The sequence below is a fragment of the Leptosomus discolor genome, chromosome 14 (assembly GCF_034619465.1).
Source record: "Leptosomus discolor isolate bLepDis1 chromosome 14, bLepDis1.hap2, whole genome shotgun sequence".
Taxonomy (NCBI): domain Eukaryota; kingdom Metazoa; phylum Chordata; class Aves; order Leptosomiformes; family Leptosomidae; genus Leptosomus; species Leptosomus discolor.
The window spans coordinates 4,363,232-4,380,368 of NC_141404.1; the positions used below are offsets into that span (position 1 = coordinate 4,363,232).

The following is a 17,137-nucleotide window of genomic DNA, read 5'->3' on the forward strand; positions in this document are numbered from 1 at the left end:
GCACAGAGAGCATGCAGATGAGCCTGCACCATCTGCCAGGGCCGCTGTGGCTCCAGTCGTGTGGCGTGAAGTTCGGCTCCTAGTTAGGTGGCCAAGGCTTGAATCTTAATATCACCAACTGCAGGGTGGAGGAAAAGCTTAATTAGCCAAGAGCAAACGTTGCCCAAGGCACCCTGTGGATGCGTTCTCCTGTGCGTGTGCAGTCTGAGCTGGTGCTGGGGGAGAAGCAGCTTTCGCTCAGACCTGTCTGAGTTTTGAGGTGTTGCTCTAGAACGAGTTGCTTGACCGTGCGCGGAGTCAGGCTTCCCGGTACAGGAGGGTTTGCCTGCTTAGTCAACGTCCATCTTATTCTGTGTGGGGATCCCTGTGTGGAAGCGGCGCTTGAATTTCTCCTCTGCGTGTTCCTCCTCCCTGTGCTCTGACACAGCAAACCAAAGCTGGCAATTCTGGTAAAACTGGGAAAGGCACATGTTGCTTGTTGACTTGTGCAGCATTGGGAAGTGAGCGTGCCCTTCTGCACGTCGGGGGAAGTACCGTTTCCCGCCAGCCAAGGAAGTCCGTCCTTTCTGCTCAGCCTCCCACCTCCCAAGATCCCATAGTGTTGGTGAAGACAAGGCTTTTGTTTGCAGGCTGCTTGTCGCTATCCCCGGCGCCGTGTTGTGGGTGGGGGAGATGTCTCCCCTCTTTGCAGTCTCAGCACAAAGCACTGCAGGGCTTTCAGCCAGCGAAGAGATGATGGGGAGGTGAAAGCTGCCGTTGCCATGGAAATAATGCATGCACGGAGCCGCGCTGTCCCTCCAGTGCGGAGAGCTCGAAACCCTCAATACTCGTCTCATAGCCAGGCCCCACTTGCACTTCCACGACTTTTCCTTAAAAACTCCTTTGCGTGACTAAAAATTTTTGGTGCTTCATTGTGCAGAGTCGTCTGCCCCGGTGCTGGCCACAGGCGCGGGGGGGATGGCGTGGTGGGTGCTCCGTTGCGTTGCCCTCGGACTGGGCAGCTGCCCTCGTTCAGGGCTCCTCAGGGCACCCTGCTCGTGAGGTGGTGTTTGGGGAGTGGGTTAGCCTGCTGGGTGTCTGAGCTGGTACGCTGGAAAAAGGAGCATTGATGTGCCTTTGTCAGAAGGATGATTATCTTTCTTTTTGCCTTTTCGGCTTCAGGTTTGGCACCCTGGCCACAGCAACCCTTGCTGTGAACTTTTAATTTGCAAGACTTGGTGTTTTAGGGGACTTTTTTAAGCTGCTAGAGTGTCTCAGGATCGATTTCAAGGTGCTGGCTAGGAACAGATGCACCCAGCTGCTTTTAACCTTCATTTTCTGTTGGAAGTGAGACAGGTTTAAGCATGTACAGAGCTCTGCCTAGCAAGCTGTGTCTGAACATGGCTCCTCTTAGCAGGGTGCTAACACTGCATCCACAACCGACGTTAATAAGCGTGAGTCGTGTTGTAGGGTTCGCAGCAACTCTGCCCTGCGTCGCCTTGCTGACATAAATTGTTGCGTGATCAACGAGGCTTGAAGTTACAGAAGGAGCTAAGCGGGGTGCTGCAATGCCGGTGGTCTCTGTACCCCGTGTGGTAACGGGGCACGCAGCTGCTCACGGTTCGGAGGTGGGTAACGAGGCAGCCCCAGCCACCTACGATCCATTTACAAGTGTTTTATAGGGTGCAAGGGGAAATGTTTGTGCAATCGAGTACCCAGCAGCAGGGGATGCGTTCGGGATGACATAGCCTTCCAAGGATGGCATCCAACGCATACCTCAGGGCCCGTTATTCTGTGCTAGAGGCTGGCCCGTTGCTGCCCGGAGCTGCCCTGCCTGACTCCAGGTGCGCTGTGGTTTTAGGCTTAAACTCTATCCAGGTTTGTCACTGGCAGGGTGTGTGTGCAACATGGGGGGGAAAAAAAAACAACCCTGTTCTGGTTGGAGAAATTGAGCTTGTCCAAAACGCCTCAGAGTAGAATGTGCATGTGGAGAATTACTTAATTCTCCTTGTTTTGCAATGTGTTTTCCCAGCTGTTGAAGTCTGCTGTCTCATTCAGCTTCCTGACAGCAGGACAAACATTTTGAAGGTCCCATGGCCCCATCTCATTCTCTGTTCAGCCATTCTTATCGCTGTTCTCTGTATGCTTTTCCTTGAGCCTATTTATTTAGAGTTGATTGTTACTTAGAGCTTAGTCCCACAGCTTTAGTGGAGAGCAGAGCCAAAGGTGACACTCGCTTATGGCAGACCCCTGTAATTTCTTTCTGGTGGCAATGACCTCAAGAACCATCTCCCGCATTTAAATTCCCGTTCTCCTCTGTCAGTGTGAATGCAGCTTAGTAAAACTTGTTGGGAAGAGGAAGAAAGGGAAATGCGGTGTGGAGGACCTTGCTACATGTCTTACTGGGAGGGGGTTGGGAATGGAGCCCTTGTGCCTGCGTACGCTTCTGTCCGGAGCCCTGTCTCCCGCTTGTCTGGGCCAGCAGAACAGTCTAAGCCACCTCTGCGTGATTTTTGTCGTCTTCCTCCTCAGCCCTGCATCCCTCAAACCTCCTGCTCCGGAGCTCTCTGCTTTCTCCTCCAGCTCAGTGCCTTCGCTGCGCCCTTTTTAAATGAGTGGTGCACATGGGAACACGCTCCACTCTTATTACTGCCAAAACCACAACAAATGGCAAGTTTCCGTCTGTCATCTCGGTTCGGCTCAGAGGCACTCGGCGGCTGGGCAGGCGATTTTCATTTTTCTTCCATAAAAGGACATTGAAACTCGTCTGCAGCGGCGGTGCTCTGTGCTGCAGGCAGGGCGAGCGGTGATGCTATCGCCGGCAGTGCCGGCGGTACTGCAGCGGGAGCACCGGTGATTTCTGTATCGCTCCTCGGAGGGATAGGCAGGAGGGAGGGACCAAGGCCGAAGGTGGGGTTGAGGTGATTGTAGGCAGCAGATAACACCCCAGTAGGTTTTATTGCCAAGTCCTAAAGGGAGGCAGATAACAGGAGAGTGCTCCTGGTACAGCAAAGCCTTAAAAGTACAGTCCCGTCGGAAGAGTACTACAACCATCGGGGCGTGTGGGGTCAAAGTTTCATGGGGAGTGCTGAGAGTCGGGTGATCTTCTCATCCCCTGCTTTATGCTGGGCAAGCTCCTTATCTTTTGAGGGGGGGCTGCAAGGGGAATAGGGGAAAGCCACGTGCCAGGGGCTCTCCTTGCTTCCCTGGAAGCTGGACGGTGCATGCCCACAGCTTGCTCCCTGGCTGAGGGAGCATCTAGGAAAGCTGGGAACCAGGTGTGAGTTGTCCCTGCTGGAGGTACACCCGTAGCTTGCTTTTTGGTGTGTGCTTGGGCTAGGCTGGGAGCAGCTAGAAGAATTCAGGGGAGGTTCAGGCTGGATATTAGGAAGACTTTCTTTACTGAAAGGGTTGTCGGGCGTTGGAACAGCCTGTCCAGGGAGGTGGTGGAGTCGCCATCCCTGGAGGCGTTTAAGAAACGGGTAGATGTTGTACTTAAGGACATGGTTTAGTGGTTAGTGATGTTGATAGAGCTAGGACAAAGGTTGGACTTGATGGTCTTGAACGTCTCTTCCAACCAGAACTATTCCATGATTCTATGAACCGAGTGGTGGCAGCAGTAGCTTGCTCCTAAATGCCCCTTTCCAGAGAGGAGGCACAACGATCAGCCCCAAATCACTCCTTGCCTTGTCTGTATACCTGCCACGCTTCCTTGGGACATGCAGGAAGGGGCTGTAGGAGCTCTGAGGATACCTCACCTGGAAAAAGGGTAGGAGCAGGCAGAGTTCACCGCTGTGGAGGCGTGGAGAGTCTCCCTCAGTGGGAGTGCAGGTGCTGCTGTTTTTGCAAGGTCAAGTCTATTTATGCAGTGGTATGTGGAAATGCTTCACTTGATAAATGAGTCTGACAGAAGAGGAGAGGGCAAAGCCCAGCCTGGAAATGGACCTGAGGAAAGAGGTCAGTTTAAATGGGGTATCTGTCTCTTAAAGGGGGGAAAAAAGCAGCTGCTGAAAGCAAGAACTCGAACTAGTCCTGTTAAAAATAGACTGTGTAAGTCAGTGCAATTTCAAGCAACAAAGCTTACTCCTGTGCTTGCTTTCTGCCTTATATAGCAACATCCATTCGGTGAAAAAGGCAATTCTCCCACTGTTTACTGACCAGTGAATACCTCTTTGTCAGGTCCATTAGAGGTAGCAGCACTATCTTCCCTTTGTAGCTTTGTCCTTTGCCGAGGAAAGGTCCAGAGATAATAAGCTGAACACAACTTCGTGTAGGGATGGCAACTTCAGCCTCGGCAATCTCATCTCGCCTCCTCTCCCTGGGCACAGCCTGCCGCGATTTAGGCAGAGGAGCCACGGAGAGCAGCTGCAAACCTGTGCTGGTTGGTGCAGATGTGCAGTGCCAGTGTCTTTGGGGATAAGCTGATGGATCCCACAAGGGGTTGGATAAGAGCATCCTGAGCAGGTGGTGCCAGGGTGTGAAAGGACCTCGACTGCCTTGAACGTGGCAAGCTGCTGGAGTGGTCCCGTAGCCAAACTGCTGGGGGCTGGAAGGACCCTGAAGGCTGTAGCTGTGCTAAGGGTGGAGCAGAGGCTGAGGCCTGCTGCAGGCTGAGATGAGCTGTAAGCTTTGCCTTTTCCTTCGGGGTCCTTTTGAAAAAGGGAGGAGATGTGTTCTTTCCACTTCATGCAGGGAACAAGAGGGAGTGATGTAACGCAATCACCCTAACATCAGGGAGAACCCCTGAATCTCTCTGTGTGGACCAGAGTGCTCAGATTGCTCGATTTGTTTGATTTTTACAGTGAAGTAACTTAGCCTCTGTCACTTCTCTGTCCTCACAACAGATGCTGCTGAGCTGCCGTGGGATTGCTGTGGGAGCCCGGTACAGGTACCCTCTATGGCAGCAGGGTGACTTTAAGGTTAAAACTCTGCCCGGTGCTACTTGTATTTGCAGAGCATTGGAGTGGGGTTATTGTTTTGCTGCTGCAGTGCAAATGGAGGCTGGAGAGGCTGGAAAAAGGCTGTTCCCAAGCCAAATTAAAAACATTGTTCTGACCTTACTCAAGAAGCTACATCTTCCCTCTTTCCTCCCCCTCACATTCCTGTCGTAGTAATCACTGATCTCTAACCTCAGCTTCATCTGCTACAGCGAACCACTTTAAAAATGCACTTAAAAACCCCCAACTCTGTGCACACACCTCATCTTGCTGCACCTTAGTGCTTCCAGGGCAGAGTTATCTTTGGAGGGGCATGAGTCAGCAGTGGAGGCTTTGAATAGTGTTGTGTCAGGGCAGCTGATGACTCTTTCCTTCGGGCCAGAGCGCTGAGATGGCCTAACCTGGCGTGTGTAGTGCAAGGAGGTGTTTTGCTTCTCCTTTCTGTTTGCACATAAATAGATTTCAGCAGATGACAGAGTCATCAGACTTCCTGAGCTAATACAAGGCTGCTGCAGACAATGTCCATTTTGGAGGCTGTCAGTAGAGTTTGTTTCCTAATTTGGTCACAGTGTGCTGAGGGCTGGCCTGCTTTCCTTTTTTCTTTTTCTTTTTTTTTTTCCTTTTTGAAAACACCCATCCTTTTATATCATTGTCATGGAGGGGAAGCAGTTTGTGTTGGAGAACGTCTAGCTCCTCTCGCTTCCTCTCGGCAGAGGAAGTGATACTTGAAAGGTCTTTTTGAAAAAGCAATGATGTTCTGAAGCTGATCTTTCCAGTTGTTTGGGGTTGGGTTTTTTTTTTTGACACACTGTTGTGAGCTCATCTCAATGAGCCTGCTGGCTTTTCATCTCTTCTGGGAGGTCATCTGAGCCCTTCATGCTGGAGGACTTCGGAATCGTTCTCTTAAGTGACAGTGTGAGCTGTGCTGCACTTATTCCAATATATCACCTTATCGATGTTATTTATATTGTGAGAGAGAGATGTGTGATTTCGGCTAATGGAAAGAGCACGTGTTTTGTTTTGGTTTGTACATCATCGCTAACAAGAGACCTGGTACCATGTAGGAAGCTATAAATGCCAAACACCGGGAAAGAAATAGTGTGGCTCATCAGCTCTGCTAAAAGACCTTTAAAAGTTAGCTCGTGTGCCTTGCAAATCCTCAAGAAGACTAGAGACCGTCAACCCTTTTAGAAGATGCCTGCTTTTTGGTGTTGGCCCTGAGTCGGCCTCAAACAAGCTGCCTTCCCGGCATGCAGGAGGCAGTTTAGCCCTTCTGCTGTCAATGTGCATTTTCACTCAGCCATAGGAACAGCTGAGGAATCAAGGTCAAACCTGTAGGCTCCTTTATTATTTTTATTTCTGTGCTGGACTTAGCAGGGTAAGAAAGGGAGAAGACAAAGAAAGTTTCCAGGTGATGCAGTTGAGGATGCGGTTCCAGCAGCTTCGTTCAGTACGATCGGGAGGCTTTTGTACCGTACGTGGTGGTGAAGCTGTTGCTGTTGAGGGAGCTGCTGTCTGTTGGAGAAGACTCCCTGGCCTTGGAAGCACAGGGAGATGCTGGGTTACCTGTTCAAATCCAGCGCTGTTTTAGATTCAGAATACGTGTCATGGTTTCAGCAGAGCCTCAGGTTAGGGTGCACCAGGAGCAGCTTGGTTACTGGTGTTAAAGGTTTGGCCGTAGATGGGCAGGTACAGGCTGGTCTCTGCAGAAGTTCCTCTGGAGAGAGGAAACTTGTGTGCATCGTGTGTTGGATGCCAGGTTACTGTTGACTTTTGAAACATGAGTAATGGAGAAATGGGAATGTGAACTGCTGAGGCAACAAGTTGAGAGGGGGGAAAAGGGAAGGTGAAGCAGAAGTTTTCTTCTAACTTAGTAAAAATCACCTCTGTGTGTCATTCTTTTTTGCATATTATCTTCTAATTAGCCATGCCTGACTCACCCACCACTTCCACCTGAAAGGAACAACATGTTTTGAAGTGTATGGTTTATAATCTCAGTAGGCCAGCATTTCTTCTCCTTCTCCTCCCTTGCCTTCCAGTGCCCCCCCAAATGCATTCTCTTATTGCCTTTAACCTTCAAGCCTCTTTTCTTCTCCTCTCTCTCGGTTTATACTCTTGCATTATTAATGGGACTGTAGCAATTCAGCCAGAACACTGCCATTACTAATTACTACTTGTAGCAGAGGAATGAGGAGCAAGATAGAAACTGGGTCAGGAAATGTTGTCATCATAAACTGATAGCATCAGAACTGGGGAGCAGAACTCTCTGTACAAGCAGGCTTGCGTTGGAAATGGCCTCCTTCACCCAGTAGCATACCTGTGCACGTTCACCGTGCGTGTCCTCCTCGCTCATTTGCTGCATGAGGATGGGAAGACCATCTCGCACACAGAAAAAAGGTTAATACGCCTGTAACTTCCAGGAACAGAGGAGTGGAGCAACGCATTGGGTTCTGCCTGGCAGCACTTCAGGCATCACAAAATTCACGTGCTCTTCGTTGCTGGCGCTGTAGTAGGAAGCCCCTGCCTTTGTTGGTGTCAAAGGATGGGGAGGCATAAGTGGCTGCGTTTTATTTCTGCATTCAGTGAGAGCCTGTCACACTCGATGCGTTCAGATTGTCCTTGGTAGTACCAAGGGCATCCTGTAGCAGCAAATAGCTCTCTCTGCTCCATGTAAGAGAATACAGCTGCTATGAAATCAGAACAAGAAGGATATTTTGGGGATGCAGCAATTAACCTGTGAATACTGGGCATAAGGAATTGCCTGTTTCTGGTTAATGGAGCCTGGCCTCTTCACTCAGTTGGGCAGAGCACCCGCTTGGGAACCTGGCATCCTTTGGAGGCCCTGTGTGAGCAGGCGTGCTGTCACGTTAGCTTGCCCCTTGAGAGGGGTAAGTGTGAAAAGGGAAACATCATTTACTGCAAAACGTATTGACTTTTATGGTAAATGACAGTTAAAGAAAATGAGCTCTTTAAATACATGCTCTCTTCTTTGAAATAGTTAAAACAGCTGAAATATGTAGGTCAGCAATAAACCACAAATCGAGCAGTGTATGCTGGCAAAAAGCTGAAGTTCATCTGCCAAAAAGATGCTTTAAAAAAAGACCACCTGAAGTCTAGTCTCTCCCAGAGGTGTAGGTTTACTTGCTAGCGATGAGGGGATGAGAACGTGTCTCTGGGTGAGATGGTTGGCTCAAGGTGGCAGATTCCTTAGAAACCCCTAGGAGACAGGGGATGGGACTGTGTGTTTCTTCCCTCTGTGTTGCTGGTCCCAGTATGCGTGACCGCCTGCCTGTGCATCGGTTGGGTGACGCTGCTTTTGGATGAACACGGGGAAGCACGAAGGCAGTTTGTGCTCAGTCCCTGCTAGGCGGTCGTGCCTCCAGATAAACCAGCAGTGTGCTTCATTTAGGTGCTCAACAAAGCCGGGAGGCTGGCACGTGAGCAGCGTGGCTCCCTCGCAAGTCAGATGGGAACTCACACAAAGCGAGCTGGGTATTTACGCTGGGTAGACTTATCCCTTTTCAAAGATTATCCTTTAAACTGTCCTAGTCACATGCTGCCTTCGGCGCTTACCTGAGCCTTTTGTAAGGATGAGCAGTATTTAAAAGAGAGGCTGGCTACTCTAATCTCTTCTCTGTGGGCTGAAAATTCTCTCCTGCTGTAGCTAGCCAACTTTATTTCTCTAACTGATCATAATAAGTGTAGGGCTCTTAAATCCTGGCTCATGTTTTATCTGTGGTGTTGGTGGGGCTGCCTGTTATCTTGGAGAGAGCCCAAAGCAGAGCTTTGCTAGTGCAGCTTAGGGTGTTTGAGGGAGAGCAGACGTTCCCGTGAAGTGGGAGCTGATGATAGGCAGTAATTTCTACCACATATTTAATAAATCCATTGTGGAGTTGGAGAGGTCTAGACTTTACAACTCCAGTATTCTTTTTTTTTTTTTTTAAAAAAGCAAGTACTGATTTGCCATTGAAGCCAAGCATTGTCAGTAAGGCAAACGCTTTCTTTGTCCAAAATTTCTTGTGCCCGTATTTAATTGAAAGGCAACAGGGTTAATGAAGCTTTGAGTGCATAAGGCCTTATTCCCTGAATTTAATTTTCTTTAATTGCTCCAGAGATTGAAATTCCCAGCTGTGGTTGTCCCTTAACATGTGAATTAAGGAACTGGAAAGGGACAATTTGAATTCTCTCATTCGGTGCCAGCTTCTTCCTCTTCTACTGATTTTTCATCTCTTTGGTTGAAAGAGGATTAGATAAAAATGCTTTCCTAAGTCAGTGTTTTAGCTTTGCGGTGGAATTGGCAAAGCTGTGAGCTGCTGATAGGTTGGACACTGGGAATGAGGTGAAAAATGGGGTGTTTGCGCAGATCATGTCACTCATACTTACTGTATTGCAGAAGATGCAGAGCAAATATGGTTTTTATTCTTCTCCCACCCCATACCTGCTGTCACATTCAGGGTCGGTGGGGTGAAGTTGAATGAGTTGCGTGCCACAGCCTGTATCAAACCAGCCTTCATTAGCATGCAGTTTAAACAAAAGAAAACCAAACAAAAAAACCCCACAAAACCACAAAAAAGAGTGTTTTGGGGGTGGATTTCTTGCTTGTTTACAGGGACGTTTGAGAAATGGTTTTAGTGCCCAAGACCTCCGTGAGGATCAATGTCCTGTTGTGGTCCTCTCGTGTTAACTGTTGTGCCAGCTCATAGTCCAAGCTCTGCGAAGCTCTGTAAAAGGGGCAAAAGTCTAAAATGCAGCAAATCCATGAACCAGTGAAATGATCAGTGGTGGAAACAGTTGATTGTGTTCCTGACTTCGTTATAATACAGACTTATAACCCTTGCTGAATGTCCCGTTTGTGGCACGCTCTGTCTTTCATTGTGACAGATGCTGTCAAAGATTCCAGGGCTACTGTAGGTTTCTTGTGTGTCCTCGTGGGCTTGTTAGCAACTATAGCCTGCACTAGATCTTTAATAGAAGAGAAAGCTTCCAGCAGCAACACAAGACATCGAGGGTTAATTTACTGCACATCTAACATTGGCGCAACAGGAGCAACAAGTGGTTTAGGGTTTGGCCTTTTGGAGGTTTTAGCTGTCAAAAATCCTTGGGAAAATATGTAGTAGCATCCTCTTGATCTGCTGGGGACTTGCCATAACTGTCCAGCGTGTGGTACTGATAGATAAGCATCCCCTACATGAACAGGTATTTCTGAGCTGTCAGGCTTTCCCAGTAAGAAGCTGGTGGCTGCTGGTAAGCTGTGGTGTATGAGGTGGGCTGGGGGGGGGATTGTTTTGGCTGAATGGTGCTTTGCTCTCGGGAAGGTATCTGATCTGTTCCCATTGCTGTGGGAAGAGCCACCCTGCAGGTACCTCTGCCCTGGCTGTGGAGCTGGAGGGGTGTGAGGGTGGGTTTGGCACCCAGCACCCTAGTGATATGCACTTGGAGGGGTGATATGCACAGAGAGGTGCCCTCCACATGTGAGCTCTAACCTGTGTTAATCTGCCAGGTTCATTGAATCTCTGCCTGAACAGATGAATCTGTAAAACCATTGGGGTTAAAAAAAAAATTAATTATTTTCTGGCATTCTTTAATCCTTCCTTATTTCCAGTCAGCCTGCACACCTTCAGCTGGAGTCAGCACAAATACCTCTCTCAAGCTTGCACTTCTGGCCTGAAGGGAACCACCTTCTTTGCTACTACTTAACACCTCTCCTGCGCCTTGATGGTTTAAGCGACCTCTGCCCTGTCGAATAACTAATGGCCGGGTCATCCTGTTGGGGGCCAGGAGGTCCAAGGCCTGGCCCGTGTGCGGCTGCTTCTCCCGCCCCAGGCTCGAGGAGCAGAGGTGATGCTTAAGTGGTCTCTGTGCTGCTACCAGTGTAAACAGAGCAGATGTTTCCCCGACTTGAAGGAGCATTAATGGAATGCGTCGGCCCTGGCTGATGTAAAACATCGCTGCGAGTTTTGGGGATGAGGTCAGCGGTACTGAAAGCTGATGGGAGTTTAATGTCGAGTCTGCCTCGCCGAGCCGAGGGGTCAACCGAGAAAGCTGCAGCTAATGGAAATGCAAGTATACTTGTCATAAATCAGTGCCAAAATAGCGAACGGGCATAGCTGCCGCTGGATCCTGCAGCCAGCGACGCTTCTGTAACCACTCAGTGGCTGCTTTCCTCGCTGGGCACTCTTAGTGTTGGTGTTTGACGTTAGAAGGGACAAAAAGAGGCTGAAAATGGAGGGTTTGGGGAAAGCTTTATCTCCATGTGCTGGGAAAGCCCTGCCTGCTTCACCACCTTCCCTGCCCAGTGTTTGTGGGGTCCTCTGGTTTACTGCATGCCACCCGTTTGGGGAATGGCAGGAGGGCGGCTGGGGTCTTGGTTTAAACAAGTTGTCCTTCTGGTAAAAGGAGACAGATTGTGTTTCTGCTGCTGGGTTGCTAAGAAGTTCTGAGGCATCCAGGAAAGCGTCGAGAGGCAGGAGGCAAAGCAGGCTTGGCACTGCTTAGAGATCATACTTGTTTTCAAAAACAAGCAAATCTTGTAAAAAAGTAAAGAGCAGCATTTTTCTAGACAATGAAAAGTCAGTTTACTCTCCAGACCAACCAGCATAGTTCCCATAAAGCTGGATGCTGTAACGTACCATTTGCCAGCAAGATAAGATGGTCGTATTTGTTCAGTGATTTATCCTCTGTGAAGCTAATCTGAAAGAATGCTTTATTGCTCTATTTATTTTTTCAAAAGAAGCTTCTTTGACCTCATTTTTTGTGTTGGGAGCATGCATGCCTTTAAGCTAAATCTCAAAGCCTGGTCAAAATGGGGGTCTGTCTTCAGGGTTGCTGCTTAAAACACAATATCCGTGGGCTGTTAGTGGCAGAGATGCCATTCAGAAGCGGAGAGGTGAGCATCTCTTCCCCAAGGCCCTTTCTGTATTGAAAAACCTCACCACAGTATCCAGCCTCATACAAAGCCGGTCTGCAGCTAGAAGGTGGTTTGTTTTGGTTTGGTTTTTTCCTTTCTGGGTCCTCCTGAAAGGGCAGAGGTTAAAACAAAGCAGATGCTCTTGGATGGCGTCTCTGCTCTGCTAAGAGGCTGTTGCTGTAAGAGGCCTTGCCTTGGCTCCTGGCACATGAAACGAGGATGCTACCTCCTATTTGCAAGCAGATGTCAGGCTTAATAAAAAAAACAATCTGAAAGAGCCAGATGATCCCCTTGAGTGGGGCGAGAGGGGAGTATTGGTGGTGTTATTGCATTACCTCCCTCCTGAAGTTTGTGTATGCAATTATCTGTGTAAGTAAAACCTGAAAGTGCCTCCTTACAGCACGTTCTCCCCAAACAAGGGAAAGGACTGCAGCTATCGGAGTGGCCTGCGAAAAGAGGGATGGATCTTTCAGGTAGCTGGAAGCCGTGCCAGTTTGTGTGTTTGCTGGTAGCCTGCTACTATATTTAGTTTCTCTTGGCCTCCCAGAATGAAACGTTGAACCTTTCTAGATATGGAGATAGGCACAACACCAACCAGCTCTGAACAGTAGCTTGCAAACTTCTCAGCTTTAGGGTGGTGGTTGTTTCAGCCTTGGTCCTTGCCATTCCTGTGTTTGGGGTAGAGGATAGTTAGGTGAGGTCATGTGAACAAGAGCTGGGTTTGCAGCTGTTCTGGCTGCACGTGAAAGCTGGAGTATTTCTTTAATAAAAGCTTCTTTTTGGAGTATTTTGTTATCCAGTGGCTTTAACCCTTTGTGGCATGTTTTGGGTGTGCAGAGTGAAGAGCCGGTGCTTTGCAGGAGTCATTAGGTGACTTTCCCAGTTTTGTACCACAAGCAAGCACACAGATACTTTTAGACACAAATTTCTTTTTCTTTTACTGTTAGAGATCCCTGTCTTGAATCATTCTGACCTACTCATGTAATTAAATGAAGCATTTTTTTTTTTTGCTTCCTGGAACTTTGTTCTGGTTGCAGCTGTTGTACAAGCTATAGATTTCTAGATTTGTGTCAGAAAACTATGACTTCAGACCACTGGGATTTTTGTGGGTGGGTGAAAGTGATAACAGATTAATGAGTTTTACGTATCATCTCCATCTGCCAGACTAAACCATGTTCTGCATAGGAGACTTAACACAGCTGTTTTGGGCTGGTCCTCTAAAAGCAAAGCACCCTTTACCTAGTCAAAGCTGACCCCTGATGTAAAGAAAACAAGCATTGCTCTTCTGAAAGGCAGTGCCTTTTGTATAATTACTTTCCTTTTCCTTGACCCAAGCGCTGTGATGAACTCAAAGTGTGCCAATGAGGAAAGGTGATGATCATGGGGAGAAATGCAGGTGATCCCCCAAGGAGCAGGTACAAGCCCCAGGTACCTTGCCAAATAGGTGGATCAGGCTCCTTGTCTGAAATTTGAACCCTTACTTATTGCTGTGACACTTGCAGTTGCCTTCCTTATGCTTCGCCTTCCTTATGCTTTACCTCCATAAGCAGATAAATTAAAACATGTAGTATAAAATCAGTCTTCTCAGTCCCAGTGTGGGCGACTCGTACCAGGGGAAAATGACTGGCAAGCGATAGCTGCGCATGGCCGTGTGTGTGAAAGTGTATGCGCTCTCTGGGATTGCAGTTGGCTCAGATCTCTGTCGCTGCGAGGGGCAGCCTTAAAGTCCAGCTGTGAGCAGAGCCAGGGTGAGGCATTGGGATGACCTGATCCGGCAAAAGCTGCTGTGCATTAGCTGTAGCTGTTAGCTTTGCTGTTCCCTCCTGTGAGCTCTGAAAGTTAAATGGGAACGAAGTAGGTGCTGAATAAGAGACATGTTATCGGTCGCCTGCATCCTGTTATATGTAGCAAGTTGCCATGGCTAAGACACCAATCAATTATTGTTATTTTGAAATCTAGGATTATTCTTCAGCTTTTTTATAGAAATGGGTATCTGTCCTCTCCAGTGCCCAGCAAGTACCTGCAAAAGCGAGGGCTGATGGTCGTGCGTTGTGCGTGCCTGCACATACGTGCTCCCCTGCCGTTCCTGTACACCCTTTCTCTTACTTTTTTTCATTGCCTGCGAGACTGAATAAACAGCCCCAACCCTGAGTAGCCCAAAGGCGCTGGGGAGTTGGAGGGTGTGGGGGAAAGGCTGGCTCGGCTTATTTGGCTATGTAAAGCTGAGAAGTATTTACACAGTGTATTGGGTGGACTGTTCGTGGATGTAATGAGTTGTGCAACTGCACAGCTGTCCCAAAACAAACCCAGGTCCTCTGACTTGTCTCCCACATGGACTCCTTACAACTGCTTGTCAGGAAGATGCAAAATTCCCGTGATCTGTTTGCATGTGTTGCTCCAGATTCCTTTCTGATCAGTGTGTCTCTGTTTTGTGCCAGGGGTACCAGGGGGCCGCCTTGCTGCTTTCTGCAGGTTTGATGACAGATGCTATCCTTCAAATTTGGACTGGACAGTACCCCTGAAATACCTCACATCACCATGGAGAAGTGAAAGCAAGCAATGCAATTACTAGGAAAGCTGATGTAGTCCTTGGACTTGCATGCTGGAGCACGTAGAGTCAGAGAAAGTCACGCAGTGACACCAATGTTTTGTTCTGATTCTTATTCAAGAATGACAGGAATCTAGAAGACCCTTAGAAAAAGTTTAAAAGTATTCCGTGCAGTCTAGGAATCCTGCATTACAGTAAGATGTTGAAACTAACTCTTTAAAGAGAAATGTTGTGATATCACTTGGTCAGTCTGTAAATATGCACCTTCAGAGATGTACGTAAGATTTTTAAATGTAACAGGTAACGATAAGGTAGTATTAAAAATATAAAAGGCAAAGCTGGTTGAAAAATCTATGCTTTGAGTCAGCTTAGAGCTTTTGGATCAAGTTGACTATCTTGATTGAGAAGGAGGAAGGAGAAGGTTTTTAGACTCAGTTGTAAATGGAATTTTTGGTATAGGGAATAGATGATTTTATGGAACTCCCTACTTTAATGTTTCCCTTTTTGGCTTCATTCTGGGTTGAAGTCTATTGCTTTAACATCACTACAATCTGTAGCCCCACCATTTCAAGCTGTGAGTCAGTTAGATTGTCCAGGCTAGGCCAGACTAGGTGTGAACAGACGTGGCTGGCTGACAGCCAAGGAGCCAAAGAACTGCAAGTGGCAGCCTGGATTCGGTAGGTAATGCTTTCCTGGGGATCGCGTGCTGTGTTAATTAGCACTACCGGGGGAGAAACAACCTTGGAACATGTGTGATTCAAAGGCCACAGGACAAACTTGAAGAAGGAGAATTTAGAGAGCCGTTAGACAAAGTACCACCAATGGTGCAGAGAGCCCCTGGCCCACGCAGAGCAGCACGTGGGAGCAGCGTGCCTGCCCTGTCTGTAAGGTGCTTCCTACCTGCCCCCCATCTTCCTATGCTGGAAGCAACACGGGTCTAGAGGGACTTCTAGTGACACCTCACCGGGTCACGCTAGTTTTGCTGCTGAAAAGAACAGCATCGTCTTGAATTCAGGAGCTGGAGGTAATCACGCATCGAAAACTCCGCTTGTGGCCTGAACTCTGCAAAACAGCCTTCGTTTTGGCACAGTGGTCAGTTAAATGGCTGTTGTTCCAGGCCGAGGGTAGTCATTTCTGAGAGAAGGGTTATGCTAGAGAACAGGGTTCCTCGACTTCTCCTGCTACTGAACCGATGCACGTGGGCGTGCGGGAAGGTCTTACTCTGGGTGGTTCTCTGCGTGCTTCTGTTTGTGACTGTCCACTTAGCGTTGAATACAGATGTTTGTGTATATACTTAGAAAAGGCTGGTCTGGAAATAAACTCCTCTTTGCAGCGCTCCACCTCTGGCTTCATATTTTAGGACTCTTTATTCTCTCTTAGTAATTTTCCAAGTGGATTAGTGCAGGTGACCAAGGCATCCACATCAGTAAAATAGAGCAAGACGTTACTGTCGTCTCCTGGAGCACTCCAGCACTCCACCCCATTGCTTATCAACCTGCACTCCAGTAATCCTAATAGCTATGTCACAGCAAGATTAACAGAAAATCCAGGCAAATATTTATGGTTCCCTTCAAGGTGTGTATGAATCAGAGAATGTGAAGTGGGGAAGATGCTTTATGAGGAGAGCTTGGAAACATTGCCCACATGGGCAGAGAAGGGATTCTGCCAGGCTGAGTAAGCTGCTGCTGCTGCTGGCTTGGGGAAGAGGCACGGGGCAGCCAGTGCTGCTGTGGTGTTAGTGAGGATGCAGGGGGGACACAGGGACTGGGCAGCCTCGGTGTGGAGCATCCCCCAGGTGGGGATGGGGAGAGGAGCAGCTGCAGCTCCCAAAAGGAAAAGGGGGGACAAGGACCGGTGTCTTAGTTGCCCTCGGTGCTATAGCAGCATCATACAGCAACTCTGTAATGAGAGAAAGGAGAAGGAACATAAAGGCAAAGCAAAGGAGGAGCAGCTTGAGGCTGGAAGAAAGAAGCAGAAGAGCTGTACATCAAGGTGGCATCTAATAAATGCCTGGGCAGGCAGTATTGGATGGGAGGTGGTAGTTTTGATCACGATGAAGACTGGTTCCTTTTTGTCTGTGGGGCTGTGCAGGTTTCTGGAGATTGGGGAGTGACGTGAGGGCTAACAAGGTATGGCTTCCTCCCCCAGAATACAGCTAGTCCCAAGGTGATTGGGTGCCAGACTCCACTCTAGCTAATGGCAAAGATACTCTCCTAGTTTTAAAATCCCTGTGCTCATAAATCTAAGATTTTAATAGCAGCATGTCGACACATGTGAACCACACACTCGGGAGCTGCTGCAGAGGAAGATCTAGTGAGGGGCAGGGTGGATGTTGCCATTCAGCTACAGTCAGGCAGAGACCAGTCTCCAACGGGGAGAGCTGGAAAAAGAGGATGACTCTTTGTGGATGTAGCGCTGAACTCTAGGAGATATCTGTAACGTCCTTAGCGTGCCGTAGTCAAAGAATGCTTTGTGCCTGGCAAGGCCACGGTAATCACTAGTTCTCATAAATATTGCCCTTTTTTTTTCCCAGAGAGGAGGGGGAAGCAGGATTCCTTGTAGTTTGTGTGGGTTTGGGGAGTGTTTTTATTCTGAATCAGCTGCAGAGCTGTGACACCAGAGGGGGCAAGTGAGCCTGAAATAGTTGCTTTCAACAAAAACCAGCAGCAAATAATCCCAGCCTTTGCAAGAGGTAAATTAAAACCATCTCCAGCCTGGGAAACATGCACAGCTCAGCATCTTTCCTCCATAAATATTTCCCCGCCG

General features: G+C 48.4%; 1 protein-coding gene across 2 annotated transcripts in view; it reads left to right on the forward strand.

Annotated features, from left to right (window-relative positions):
- Positions 1-17,137, forward strand: part of RNF216 (ring finger protein 216) — a 62,648-nt gene that overhangs the window by 17,687 nt on the left and 27,824 nt on the right. The gene's annotated exons all lie outside the window — the stretch shown is intronic.